We start from the raw sequence: 16,025 nt of genomic DNA on the forward strand, positions 1-16,025 counted from the left end.
GTTGATGACGTGAGGAATTTTGATGGGTCTTTTTCAGAACGTGGCTTTGTTAGTCGGTCTCACGCGAGGGCAGAATTGTTTTCTCTCCCGAAACTCGGATTTTTCTTCCAGCAAGTAGAAAATCAACCACAGAACACATGCAATTTACAGATATATTATATACGGGGCAATATGGCCTAAATTGCTGATGCGCCTAAAACCCTACAAAAAATTACATAACAGTGAAGATTTTGCCTTAATTTATTTTAGTAACCCCTCTCACAGTCTTATAGACTTCATTCATGTCAATTCTAAGGTGCTTGCTTTCCGAACTTTGTGAGCTTGACAACCATTCACGCTTTGCTCATAAGGGTATTCTTTTGCAGATCTCACCAAACAAATTTCCGTCTGTGGACCCTTCCCAGAAGTGCATTGTCTTTTTTGCGAACAAGTCCACATATTTGGATCCAGTATTGCCAGTGCGGTCTTACAATTGCCTTATACAGTGGGATTATTATAACCTTCTATCTCTACAGGATATTGTTCAATAAATCATCGTTAGGACACCATGGGCCTTTCCTGCGTCCATGTACACTGCTTGGAGGAATTCATACCTGCCAGTATCATAACTCTCAAATCCCTTTCTTTCTCTACCGTTTAAAATTCAATCCCACCTAGTGTATTTTGTTACCATCACGGAAGCCCATCTCAGTCGTCCTGAAGGAGGACTGCTTGGCGTTAATCATTAATTAATCTCCCGATCTTGATTTCGTCAGCAAATTTTGATATTACGCCCTGTATCCCTTTATCATGTCATTGAATGTTGACAGTACGGAAACATCTAATGGTTTCGTATTGTCAGCCCAATGGCGCCATCGTATTCTTGTACTGTACTTTGTATTTTCTTTATCATGCTGATACAAATAATTACTATCTAGTTTTCAAAATTTTGTGTCCACCATGTTTCACTTCCAATGGCACCAATCAATAAGGAGCAAATTAAAATAGCCCATAATGAGATATTCACACTTGCTCGCCTATTTCTATTGCATGTGGAGAGTCGCCATCATACTGTTCACAGTCTCTATGGATAAAGAAATGGCTGTGTGAGAGAAGACAGAGAGTGGTTATCAGTGAACACCCCTCTTCATGGACTAATGTTTTTAATGGAGTCCCCCATAGTTCGGTACTGGGCCCATTGTTGTTTTCTATATTTATTAATAATAATATTGATGAAGGTATATGAGGCTTAATGCTAAGTTTGCTGATGATATAAAGGTTGGCACGGTGGTGAATGACAGTAATCAAGGTAAGGTACTGCAACAGGATCTAGAAAAGTTAGGCAGATTGGCTAAAAAATGGCAATTGAAGTTTAACATTGACAAAATTGACAAATGCAAGGTACTGATTATGGGTAGCAATAATCCAAGAGTAACTTATCAACTGTGTGGCAATACACTCAGGGTAGTGTAGAAGGAAAAAGATCTGTGGGTAATTGCGCAGTCTGATACGAATTTCTTCGAGCAGTGCAGAGAGTAGCCAGGAAAGCTCATGGGGTTTTGTAAATGGTATACAGGAACTTTGCTAGCAGGGATAGGAAGGTGATAACCCCCACAGTACAAGGCAACGGTTAGGCTGCATTTTGAATACTACAGCCTGGTGACCTCATTTTAGGAAGGACGCGAATACGTTTGAATGGGTGCAGAGAAGAGAAACGAGATTAGCGAGAGGACCAGAAGGGTGGTCTTACCATAAAAGGCTTCAGTTCTACAAATTGCAGTGTCTGGAGACTAGGCACCTGCGAGGTGATCTGTTTGAGGTGTTTAAAGCTTTGAATGGATTATATAAGCTCAAGGTTCATAGCATTCTTCCTCGTGCTCAGATTATACACATGAGGGGCAGAAATTGAAATTGAGGAAGGATGGTTGCAGGATAAATGTGCAGTGGTTTGCCTTCAATTAGAATAGATTTAAGCGAGAACTAGACAAACTGTTGGAGGGGATTTACAGGTGATATGGGAGATTTCTTGGCGGATGGTGTATAACCTTGCTTTTTAGCATGCTGTCATTCTTATTTTACCTTTCCCCATCCAATTACTTCATACCACGCAAATTCTATGTTGACATGCATAATTTGTGAATCTGAGAAAGGGTTTGTTGAGCTCAGGCTATTTTTGATAAGAGGAATGACTCCTGTTCCTTCTACCTTGTTTGTCCTCCCTAAATCTAAATCATTTCAAAAGTCGCCGGCCACTGGGAAACAAAAAAATAAAAACTGGCAAGAAACCGACAATCAGAACTTTCGCTCTTCCCGGTTCCAGATTACGAAACAGTAACAGCTGGATTCTGCAGCCCAATACAGTCTTGTATTTGGTACCTGTAATTAGGTTACTCTTTTTTGTATCTTAAGCATTTTTTAAAAAAAAATTCTTATAGTCGAAGAACGTTGGAAGCTCGAAGGCCGTATTTTTAAAGATTTAATTCAAGATAATAGATTTAATTTATATCTGCATGACTTTCTTTTTCCTGTTTTTTATATTTCTGAATCGTGTTACGGCGCCTTTTTTCGTTAAAGTCACCATTATGGTGTCATCGTTCGTAAAAGTCTTCTTTGTGTTTGTCCTTTGCAAACCTCCAATGGTAATATAAAATCTATTAACAATGCACATATGATTTTACTCACCACTGAAATTTAATTTAGTAATAATTGGTAAAAAGTATGAATTGACGTAAAGCTGAGCAGCAAAATTAGAAAGGGATACCATAAAACTTTCCGGAAAATAAAGCATATGTAAGATAAACGCGTAGTGCGACCTTCGCATCTATTAGTAGTCAAACACGAATGCTAATCAACTTTGTGACATTGAGATTGCAGCACCCAAGTAGAGATCATGCAGTTCAAACGCCAGTTTGATGCAGTTAACAGGCTTCTGCCTTGCAGGAATCGACCTCAGAGTGCATGGAAATTGTAGGGAATGCCGAGACGACACGTTGAATACCGATATCAGTAATTCAGCGACTTTGACAGAGAGCGAATTATCGGCCTTCGACAGGCTGGATAGTCATTTCGTCGTGTAGTGGAACGTGTGAGCAATGACAAAACACAGGGCATAGATGTTGGCAACGGTGGTTGAGGGAAGGTACGACTGATCATCGAATGGTACTGGAGAACGACGGAGGACTACAGGTGCCCTCGTGGTAGCGCAGTTGGTAGAGTCGTCGTCCTCCCCACACCAAGCGAAAAAGATCCGAGTTCGAATCCCGTCGATGACAGGAGCAATTTTTATTAGTCTTTTTCATAACGTGGCTGAGTTAATAGATCTCAGACGAGGTAGCATGTATGTATGTATATATTGTTTCGGCGGCACCTGGACGTTAGTTCATCTCCGCGTCGTTTCACTCTACAGGTACAGGGCTTTGCCAAAGGCCAGGAAAAAAGAAACTCGTGGAACATACATAGTAACTCAGCAAGAACATTTGACTAATTAGTGTAAACAAACTTATAAGCAGCAAGCTATTTTGTCTAGACATAGACAATAAGCACAAAAGGTAATAATGCATTATGGTAGAGCCCCAAGATTCGAGGGCCATATAAATTTACAGTTTACATACCCAAATCATTCACCAATGCAAGATAACAGACAGCAAAAGGGCCAGTTATCATAAATGTTAGCAAGGTTCAGTATCATCCCAGAAGGGCATTATAAGATTAGTTGGCCTCAGTGTAGTTTATACACTAAACTCCTAATAGACAGCTAAATCTATACAGCTACATAAATATTGACCTTCTACCCGTGGAACAAAACATGTTCCACAGGCTTACATCTCATAAGAGTCCTCAGAATTTGGAGGACGTACTATGAAAACCATTATTGAACAAAACACAAACGTATATCACATATAATACATATACAAGACTAAGTATATACACAGTCGTACGTGTAAATATATACAAGAGAGGGGACATTATGTGAGTAGGGGCCACAGGATAGTTTGTGCACTATACACTAAATAGATCACTGAGTCTATACAGATACATAATATTTTTTCTGTAGCCATGAAGCCAAACTGAGTGTCTGTCTTGACAGCGTATTTTGTGTTAGGAGATTGTCCCTCCTTAGAAGATAGAAGGTAGGGAGGGTGGTACAGAAGAACTCAATCCAAGTGTAGTTGTTGTTGCAGCCCGAGTTAACACTGTTTGAGATGATGTACTGATTTCTGATGCTGAAGTAGATGCATCAGTGGTCGATTAAGCCGTAGTTGTTGTAGAAACGGTTGATACTGTAGTTGTTGTAGGTACAGTTGAAGCTGTAGTTGTTGTTGAAGTGTCCACGGGAGCAGAAGTTGTACTATTTAAGCCAGAAGTTAGAGAGAGTCTTCTAACAAAGACATCGTGGGCAAACAGTTGAAGAGCAATGAAACCGTTGACGTTTTGAACTAAGAGAGACTCTTGACCGAGAGAGACATTTTCAACTGACTTAGATAATCCATCTTTTATGTCGTAGTACAGATGACACTCATAGAGGACGTGTTTCCAATTTTCAATTCTGCCACAAGCACAGAGAACAGTTTGGGGTAACCTAAATTTGTATAATTTCTCATTTAGTCAGCCAAGTTCTGTTAATAAATAAGAAGTGCGCAGATCCATAGAGAACCAGGTTTTAATTTTCTTGCTTGACATGAAGGTAACTTCAGGAAAAAATTCTTTAGTGACAGTACCCAGACATGTGGTGTCCCAACGTGTTTGCCACGTATTTAAAGTTTGTTCCAACACCTAGCTCTTTCACGCTTAACGTCTGTTTGAAGATCTATGGTGATATTCAAAAATCCGGTTGAGGATAGCATGGTTTTTTCGTCCAGAAAACAGAAAATCGATCTCAGAACACACGCAATTTACAGACAATATACACGAAGCAATATGGCCTTAGTCGCAGATGCTCCTAAAACACAACAACAGGACTATAGAAAGGTAAGATAGTCTTATCCGTGACAGGTTTACACCGCACTTAACAGCCACGCTGGCTACCATCTAACTAGCTGTGACATCAGCTGGCTGTCATCCCATCACCACTGTGCTCACTGGACATTGTGTCGATTAAGCCTGAGCGCTGCCTGAGGCTTGGTGGGAAATACCACAGAAGGCTATTCGACATCTGTACGACTCAAGCCAAGATGCATAGCTACATATCCCAACCGTGGTGGATTTACAAAATAATGATCAATTCCCTAAATGCTGATCTTCAGGCAATTCTCCAGTGGAGCAAAGATAATTCAGTTCATTTCAATCCTTCTAAAGCTCTGTCCTTTCTTATACGTCGCAAAGAGGATTCTTCTGCTCCTGTGCTTATCTTCGATTACACTTATATTTCTAGATAGACAAGGTGGCATATCTCTATTAGGGATTTCCCTGACTTCTTATATCTCTTGTCATAAGCACATCACAAATATTGCTTCGTCTGCATTTAAAAAACCAAGTTTTCTCTTTCGTTCTCGGCGTTACTCTTCTTTCAAACAGCTGTTCACTCTGTACAATTTCCAAATCCACCCTACCATGGAATATTGTTCCCACATCTCGGGCGGTGCCCCCAAAACCTCTCTCAGGCTTCTAGACTGCATTCAAAAGAAGGCAGTTTGGTTAATTAATGACCCATCTCTAACAGAATTTCTCCACTCTCTGTCTCATAGACGTTCTATTTCTGCTGCATGCCTTTTCTGTAGATACTTTAATGGTCACTGTTCTTCTGAATCGGCTTCTATAATTCTTCTTCTCTCTTACAGATCAGTTCCAAACCAATCTACAGAAATTTACGTCTAATATCAATAAGTGTCTTCTTTCATCTTGTGATCCTTCAACTCATGCACTGTACTGAGTACTATGGGGTCTAATGGTGTTTGGGAGTGTAATCAAAAATAATTGATCTGTTCATCGTAAGCATCATTTTGTATCTTTAAATGTGTTCACACATCGTCTGAACTTTTATCGTGTGTTTCTTAACTCTTGGTCTTTATTACTCTCCGTATCCTCTCCATATTCCTGTTCCATCAAGGTGCTGCAATTTCAATGTCAAAGAGTGTATCTAAAATTTACTGGAATCTGGTGACGAAAAGTTAATAATAGTTAAGCAACAAACGCAAAAAAAATTAAATTTATCGCATGATTGAACACTATGTAGGAAATAGTCTGTAGGAAATCTCTGTAAGGGAAAAAGAAAAATCAAATTTTCATCTTCCTTTAAGGAATACTCAAATTGCATTAAAATTAGAAACTTTGGCATGTTCCAGCCGAAATTCTAGAACTGAATAAAGTGACAGCCGCCATGATTTTGGTTCGATAGAAGGTCAGTTCACATATTTTTTTACAAATATCCAAACAGGAAAGGGTTCCAGTACCCTTTCCTGTTTGGATAATGCGAGCCTTGTGACACGGAACGTTGTCTTGTTGAAAGAGTGCAGTGCCATCTGGATATACAGTCACCACGTAGAGTGAAACGTGCCAATCGCCGTTGGTTCGTGCCCTTTCCCCATTGCACGAACTTCGTACTGGATAACTGACAGGCGCTACCATCGTCACTACATATGCTGTGCTGGTAGCCGACGTCAGTCCTTGGTACAGTGGGATGCGCCCACTCGTGGAGACACAAGTGGTAACAATGTTTTGACTCATGATTGCAATAACGTTCACTTTCCATAATACGCTATTTCTGTCAAAATTTCTCCTTCAGCAGGACAATCTCACTCCACCTTGAACCAGCAACCTTGAACCTTGACACGGGAGGCCATTGCGAAATTCCAGTGGACTGTCCTGTTGTTGTTATAGCATTTTAGGCGCATCAGAAACTTAGGCTCTATTGCGTCATATAATATGCCTGTAAATTGCTTGTATTCTGCGGTCGATTTGCTATTTTCTGGATGAAAATCCAGAGTTTCCGGAAGAAGACACCCATGATACCATAGTCTGAAACAGACTAACTCAGCCATGTTGTGAAAAAAAGCCCATAAAATCCCTCACGTCATCTACAGGACTCGAACTCAGGTCTTTTTCACCCAGTGTGGGGAGGAGGGCAATTCTAACATCTGTGCTGTACACGAGGGTCCTAGTGTGGGGAGAACGGTTACTATACCAACTGTGCTACTCACCAGGGCTCTACTGCTCTGCTAATTTCTTTGTACAAGCCTGACCTTGCGTCATCATTTGTTTGGCCTTTTGAGGGACCGTCTTCGTGGGAAAATAATGCTAAAATTGCGGAAAAATAAATATAACATATTGAGAAATTAACATCCTTGGGTTGGTGCTCAAGAAAAAAATTGAAGGCACTGCTTTCTACTTCTATCTAACATAAATTATATTTTCTTTCTTTAAGACAATAAATTGTATTAGAATATATTCCCATGCAGTTGGAGCACTGCAGGAAGCTTATGTATTCCAAGTGTCTTTTCGCCACTCAGGACAATGAAATGCATATGTGGTGACTCGCGTGGTAATTATCCGCTTTTGCGTACATTTAATGACACAGATAACTCCCATCTTGTGTAGAATAGTGGAAGGTAGTGAACAGCGAAAACGTGTACATTAGTGTTGAGAATCGTATAATGGATATCTAACGATATTTTAATGATACTCAGTGATAATTTTTCCTTGTTTTCCTTTTCTCCTCAACGTTTTTTTTTCTATTTTTATCCTTCGCCTTTTATTTCCTGTAAGAATGTAGTTTTATCGCTTACTACATGCATTAGAAACACTTGGTGCTTCTATCGTAATTTAACTGACACTCAGCATGCAAAGTGCCAATATTCGCCAAGGACTGAAAGCAATGAAAACGAAAGTATAGGTACATTCTTAATGTCCAGTGTACCCGTTCGATCAGACAAATCGTGCGGTCTAGTGGCATAGTGGCATAGTTTTTAGGGCAGGGCGCCACCTGTGTCTCCCACAATTCGCCATCTGTACAATTGTTAAGTATACAGGACTCTGTAAATGCCAGAAATGTGTGTGGCATGTTGTATGGGCATAGTATTGTGTTGGGTTCTGATGTTTCTCTGGCTTGTTGGCCGCAGGCCCCTAATGGGACCTACGTTGACCGCCATCACTACCGGGAGATGAGCTAGGCTGCCCATCATACTCTGGCTAGCCTCTGCCACGGTCGTGTCATCAGAGTTTCACAAAAAACATCTGTGGCTATCCCTAGTAATAAGTGAATGGCATCTTGTTGTGGTGGTAGGGTATAAAGCCCATCATCAATTTAGGCTATATTGCGCCGCATGTAATATGTTTGTAAATTGCGTGTGTCTGTGGTCAAATTGCGGTTTACTAGACAAAAAACAGCAAATCGACCTCAGAACACACGCAATTTACAGACAGTATGCTAGGAGCAATATGGTCTTAGTTGGTGATGCTCCTGAAACCCAACTACAACAACAACAACAACCCACGACGGCGGATAGCTTCTGTGCTTTCTTATATCTAATGGAAATCGCCTTGTTCGATTCCTGTCGCAGCCAAAGTTGAGCAACACTCCCTGTCGAGGAAGGGGGGGTATTTAGTTTGGTTGTAGCACATGATGCAAGAAAGCAAGCTTATACAACATCAGAGCAAAAAACAAAAATAAATAAAAATTCCCATTTCACCTGTTCATCTCCTCCAACCATAATTTATTTAGTCCTTTCTTGAATTTATTCAAACTATCTACATCCACAACAAAGGATGGAAGCTTGTTGCTGCGAACACCAACCTGTTCGCTGAAGGCAAACTTTCGCGCATCTGTTCTTCAACCGTCCTTTCTCAGTTTGAATTTATGTCCCCTGATGTGCATATTCTGAACAAGAGGAAGAATCGCATCAGCAGTGGCCCTCGTGGGTAGCACAGTTGGTATAATCGCTATCCTCCCCACACCGGGTGGAAAAGACCTGAGTTCGAATCACGTCGATAAAGGGAGGAATTTTTATGGAACTTTTTCAAAACGTAGCTGAGTTAATCGGTCTCAGATGAGAACAGCACGGTTTTTTCTCCTGGAAACTTGGGTTTTTCGTCCAGTAATCAGAAAATCGTCCACAAAACATACGCAATTTACAGACAGTATACACAGAGCAATATAACCTTAGTCGCTGATGCTTCTAAAACCCAACAACAACAACAATGAGTTTGCTCAATCCATTTAAAGCCTTAAACACCTCAATTAGATCACCTCGCAGGTGCTTAGCCCCCATACGCTGGAATTTACAGAACTGGAACCTTTCTTGGTAAAAGCAACCATTTGTTCACTCACCAATCTGGTTGCCCATTTTTGTATTCGTTCCAGCAGCTCTAAATCTTTCCTAAAATGAGGCCTCCAGACCTGCATGCAGTACTCAAGATGTGGCCTGACCATTATTGCCATGTACAATGGAATAATCATCTCCTTATCCTTGCTAGCAAAATTCCTGTATATCATTGACAAAACCCATGAGCTGTCTTGGCATTATAAAAGCCTGGCAGCCTGTCTACATTGCTCAAATACACAACTATCCCCAAGGTCCTTTTCGTTCTCCACTACCCTCAATGTAGTACCACACAGTTGGTACGTTACTCTGGGTTACTGCTAGTCGTATGAAGTATTACAGTAGTATTAGTAGAGGAAAATGATGCAAGTTTATAAAGCATCAGCCAAAAAAAAAACCAAAACCCTACACACTTCACACACAGTCACCCACAGTCCAAGATGTAATAATTCTATCTTCAGCCATGATACATATAAAAAGTAATTACTTTTAATAATATTTTTCAGTATTGTTTTAAGTTGGAACCCTGACTTTGGTTCATCCTGTATAATGGATACAGTTATGGCCCGAATGCTGATAATCAAAACTCTGAACTCATGGGGGAGAGTCACATATGACCTGTTTCCAGTCCTTTTGCGTCCATCCTTTGAGTACCTGGGACCAATGCAGGCGTATTTTTTGATTGGCATCCGAGATCAATGGCTTCCGTATCTCCGGCTCCCATAGTGCATTCTTTGTAGGGTTCTTCGTATGGTACGAGTATTGATGTCTAGAGATGTGCCCGCACAGACAGTGATTATATATATAAACAGTAGTTATAATTAGCATCCTCTTCCCCTTACCTGATGAAAAGGGCTCGAGTTTGAATCCCGTCAATGACACTAGGAATTTTTATGGCCTTTTTTCATTCCGTGGCTGAGTTAGTCGGTCTCCGGCGTAGGTAGAAAGGTTTCCCTCCAAAAAACTCTGGGTTTCAGTCCAGCAAAACAGGCCAGAGAACGCAATTTATGGACATTATACACATGTGCAGATAAGATGACTCTGGGATGGCCCTAATATGACAGTTTTTTTTTTTTTTGTTGTTGTTGTTTTAGATTTAGCTAAGGCAATAAGGCGTTGGGATACTGTGTCTGTAAAGTGCGTGTAATCCATGGTTCGGATTTCCAGTTTTGCTAAATGAAAAACCCAAGCTTCATAGAGAATAAAACTACGAAACTGAGCTCGATGAATTCGCCCACGGTGCGAAATAGCCTCTAAAAATTTATGCCATCCGGACGGGACTCGAACCCGCACCTTCCCCACAATATGTTCAAGAACAATGATTGTAGCAACTGTGCTAACCACAAGGGCACCTCTCCCATAACCCGTCGGTTTGTTTGTTAATTTTTCCGGCTTTGATATTTTTATTCTACTTTTTTTGTTTGGTCAGACTTTCACTATTCGAATACTTGAGGTTGGAAATCATCAAGAAGCTTGGAACAGAACAGTTAGCTGTATGCTTCTCTAGTTGAAGAAGATTTTGTTTTAATATGAAACCTCATTTTCAGGAAAACGGGTAACTGTTTTTTTTTTTTTTTTTTGTAATAAGAATAGGTGACTAGAGCCAGGTTGCGCCTGCCAAGGGCAACAACTGATGATATTCTCATTAAAACTGGACAGTTTTCAGGAGAACACAAAGAGAACATTATCATTCATGTGGAGGAAACGCATGGTGTTCTGTCAATGATTTATCATACATTTGCTTTTAGAGGTAGGAACATCATAATCGCATTGTAAAAGGCAATTGTAAGATCACATTTGGAATATTTTGTTCAAGTATGGGGTATTCGAGTACTTTTTTCAAGTACGCACCATCTAAAAAAAAAATAAATACAGACATCGCGCTTCTTGAAAGTGTCCAAAGACGGGTATTCGGATTAGTAAGATTGTAAAAGGGCACTCGTTGAGGACGGATTTCGATACGAGGGACACAAAGTTTGGCAAGCAGGCGTGTTAGAGGAGATCTGATTGAGGTCTATAGGACTTTAAGAGTGAAGAGTAAGATTAATGTTAGATTTTTAGGTTATAAATAATTCTTGGACTTCCAGGGATCATAATTCAAATTACTGGAAAAGAGGTTTAGACAAGATTTCAGAAAGTTTTATTTTAGCCAGAGAGTTGTTAATTACTGGAATAAGTTCGCTTCGTGAGTGGTTGCAGCTGACATACTTGGGAAAATTCAAACTCAGGTGGATTGGTACCTACATAAGAAGGGAAACACAGATTGTCTGAGGTGATGCCATTAGCAAGGGGTAAAGGAAAGGAAAGCTTCCCTAGCAAAGATGTTGTTGTTGTTATTGGGGTTTTAAGAGCATCAGTACTAAGGCCATATTGCTCCGCATATACTGTCTGTAAATTGTTTGTATTCTGTGGTCGATTTTCTGTTTTTTGGACGAAAACCCGAATTTCCGAGAGAAAAACCATGATACCTTCGCCTGAGATCGACTAACTCAGCCACGTCATCGACGGGACTCGAACCCAGGTCAGTTCCACCCAGTGTGGATAGGACGGCGATTCTATCACCTATGCTCCACGAGAGCCCTTAGCAAAGTATTGCAGTAAATAAGACAAATCCACTCTGTGTAAGACAAGGAACATCTACCATAAAGAAGAGTATGGCGCTATAGTCGATTTGAATCGTTTGAGGAGAAAGAAGAAATGGCAATCACTTACAGCTATCTAAAAGCAGTAAACCTTTTTACTCACATTTAAAATTTACCTTTTATTGTTATTTCTTTATTGATATATATATCTTATACTTTTTATACCTATGTTACCATGTCAAGATATTATATATCTTGACATGGTAACCTAATTCATTAGGTCATTGAAAGCTTAAATTTTCATATATGACACGGTTTGGTGCATTATAGTCTTAGTTGCTAATGCGCCAATGAAATCTAAACCAATCAACCAACCAGCAATCACTTATCTAGCTCTACAACCTGCGTTCGATATATTAGCATCTCAGCCTTAATTAAGCTCCTTCAAAGTTACTTTACACATTACAGATCAGGTATTGAAGTTTCTGACATCCCATCTTCAGAATAGAACCATCCAACTGTCCTTAGGAAAGCAGACGTATACTAGGCATATGCGTACAAGCAGGCGTGCCACAAGGGGGTGTCCTGTCTGGCATTCTTTTTACAGCTATAATTAACCCGCTAATACACAACAGAACAGATATGTTATCATATGCCAATGACTTGAAGCTCCTAACAAAAATAAAATCGGCCGATGAAGCAATAGACACTACAGTATTGTACATCAACAAGACTTTATCAGAAATGCAGCAGTTCCTCTCGAGATTTGACTTGACAGTAAACACTGAAAAATCCGCCATCATGGTCTTCTCACTGAAACCCACACCAACCATAATTCAGCCGGCGATTGACGGAGCCTTGATCAAAGCAAAGAGATCTGGGTGTAATCTTTGACGGGAAACTAAAATTCCATCTGCATATAGAAGAGCTCTGTGCCCAATTCAATACGAAACGGTGGATGGCCAAGCAGCACTTGTTACATATTCGGAACACAGATCTGATAAACATGTGTATCAGAATGATCTTTGAAGGCGTTCTAAATGGGTAGAGTTGTGGGACTCGGCTGCAAACACACCCGGGATCCCAGCTCCACTACCCACATAGTCTCGTAGTGCTCTCCATCACACGGAAGGATTAAGGCGGCTGTTTCCTTCCAATACTCTGGAGCGCTTTAGAAACTTCAAAATAGACCGGGACAGGTACCGCAATGACGGCACCTACAGAAAGCTGACTGCAGCGGATCTGTTCACTAAACTACATATACAATGAAGAATGCATTTCAAGAAAGAAGATTTTCCTCATTTTAGGAAGGATGTAGAGGTGCTTGAGCGTGTAACAGAGAAGGGCAACAAGATTGATGAGGAGAACGAAGAAGTTCTCTTACCAAGAGAGGCTTAAGTTCTGCAAATTGCAGGGGCTGGAGAGCAGAAATGTTAGTGAAATCCATGATAGAATAATTATTGTTGAGGAAAGTATCATCCAGTTATGCTGCTTGCAAGATAGGCGACAGATTTCCAAAGAAGACATGAGTCAGCTGAGTATGATCTAAGGCCTTGTTGGTATCTGAAGTAATCAATTCTGAAACAGTTGCCATTTTTGAAGAAAAAAATTTAGAAAACAGAAGAATTAAATTGATTGAACTTGAAAAGGTACTTAACGTGGAAGTATTTTAAAAATAATACACAAGTATTTGTGAATGTCCAAATTTTGTGTTCCCAGAAATCTTTCCATTTATGAAACTTCAGAGGGTGAAGATCTCAAATTAGAATTTAAAATGAATTCATACTGTTCCAGATAAATTTTTACCCTTTTAGTGACCGGTGATGAAACTTGGCTACATTCTTATGAACAGAAAGTAGAAGCAAAAGGGATTTCCAACCCTGAATAACGTTTCGAACCCAACCATCAATCGGAAAAGGTTTGGCCTCAGTTTTCTGGGACACAAAAGGGCTGTTGTTAATCGAGTACCTTGGAAGTAAAACCACAACAGTACGAGAAATATTATGACAAAGAAAAAGCTGCAATTTGGAAAAGACGAGGAAAGTTGGGTCATCGGGTTTTGCATCTCCATGACAATGCATTAATGCACAAAGCTCGATGCCACTTCAGAAACCTGAAGTGGCATATTCGTGGAACTTATTTCAGACTGAAGAAGAATTTTTTAAATGATTAAACTCTTTGCAAATTAAATACATTAAGTGTATTGAACTTCTCGGTAATGCATTGAAAAATAAAAAAAACGCAACATTTTGTACTCATGTCTTGTGTACTCTGTCCTCAGAACTTCTATGAGCGCCACTCGTATCAGTAGTTACTTCCAAATATTTATTCCTATCACGTACTATGCGATTGGAAAACGCAGAGCTGAACTTCCTGTGTACTTGAAAAATTATATATTTAATTCATAACTAAAATTAAATATATTACAAATGGATGTTTGCTTAATTCAAATAAGTCTGAGTCCAGGAAGGTGTGAGCAGAATGTACACAAAAACACCTTCACTTGTCGGTTTATAACAAGAACGGCTTTGTTTCGTATGTTCTTTATTATTATAGAGTTCATGAATGAATGAATGTGTGTTCCCCGAGTTTCAGGGAGAAAAATAAAAACCTGGGAATTATTATTATTTTTTTTTTCTATCATACATATTTCATAAACTCCACTCTCTGTCTCATAGATGGTCTGTTTCTGCTGCATGCCTTTCCTATAGATACTTCCATGGGCACTGTACTTCTGAATTGGCTTCAATAATTCCCGCTCTCTCTCTTCAAAACCCGTCCGAATATGTGCTGCAACCAGTCAACATCCATTTACTGTCCAACCTCGAACTCACAGAACCAACTTTTCTTCTTCCTCATTTATTTGTTCATCTTCCGTTTTCTGGAACAAACTTGCTTCGTACGTATTTCCTGAAAACTGCAATGTACAGAAATTCAAGTCTAGGTATCTCCTTTCATCTCCTTAACCTTCAACCCATGCGTGGTACTAAGTACTCCAGGTTCTAATCACAGAAGATTCGCGAATTACACATTAATTTTTATTAAAAATCCAGGTGAAAATAAGTAGAAATATTACAAAAACATGGAGTGATATTACATAGTTGTTGTGTTGTTCCTTGGGTCCTTGGCCGCAGGGCACTAGTGGGACTCCACGTTGCCCGCTGCTACCACAGGGAGGTAAGCAGACGGTCTATCGTTCTTTGGCTAGTCTCCGCCAGTGTCTCTTGGACGACGGAGACCAAGTAAAAAAAAAAAGTAAGAGTAAGGGAGATAGTTTAAGAGGGGGAAGCAGAAGTGGAAAGAAAGTAGGGATGACAGGGAAATAAGACATACTCCTAATAAGGGAGTAAAGGGTTGGATCTCCCCGGGCTGGGAGGCCCACTCAGATCCAGGGAAAGTAGAAGGCTTGCAGGGCAAAGGTGCACTGCAAAGAGGAACGGCAGAATAGCATCCCGCATCTGAGAGACAGGTCAGCAGCACCTAACCCACCAGACAGTATGCAGGTGCACTTTTTGCAGTCTACTGGAGACCAGCGAACCGTACCCTGAGGTCCAGGGTTTGCAATCCTACCCTGGAGCACCCAGGGTTTGCAATTTCTTGTAGAGCAATTTCTGGCACAGTTAAGCCCAGTAGATAGAGGAGATGATCTTTACTCTGACTTTGGAAATTTTCAGATTGGCATTTGTTTGTCCAGTTCTATGGATGTCAAATTAGGGAGATTGCCTCTGAATTGAGCGCCTATGTTGGGATACTGATTGCGCAAACTCAGTAAGCGCAGTATAGAGGTGTTCTTCTTGCAGGAGGAGATACTCTTGGTTTCGTGGATTTTGCTGTACTTATTCATGAGTCTGATGCGGTGTTCTTAATATTCAGGGTATGTATACCTAACGTGGTCCCAGTTTGCAGGGGCATCACAAGTACAGAGAGGGTTTTGCTGCATTCCAAGGGTATTTTTCGATGAGGGAGTCAATTTTTTCTCGTAAATTAAAGATTGTGCGGGTTCGAAGACGTAACCTATGAGCACTGCAACGAGCATTTGGCAACTTTTGGCACCTTTGTATGTACAGCAATATTTGAATTCTGTCGTTCTCGTTGCTCTGATAGTATTATTCAGTTTTCTAAAGCTAATTCTGGTACGAGAGTGTGGCTATAGTGGAGTGACCCCATTTAGAAATTCGTTCTACTGTGGTCATTGATGATATTTCGTACG

Source organism: Mastigoproctus giganteus, chromosome 2, assembly GCF_048544385.1.
Source record: "Mastigoproctus giganteus isolate SK-2022 chromosome 2, ASM4854438v1, whole genome shotgun sequence".
Taxonomy (NCBI): Eukaryota; Metazoa; Arthropoda; class Arachnida; order Uropygi; family Thelyphonidae; genus Mastigoproctus; species Mastigoproctus giganteus.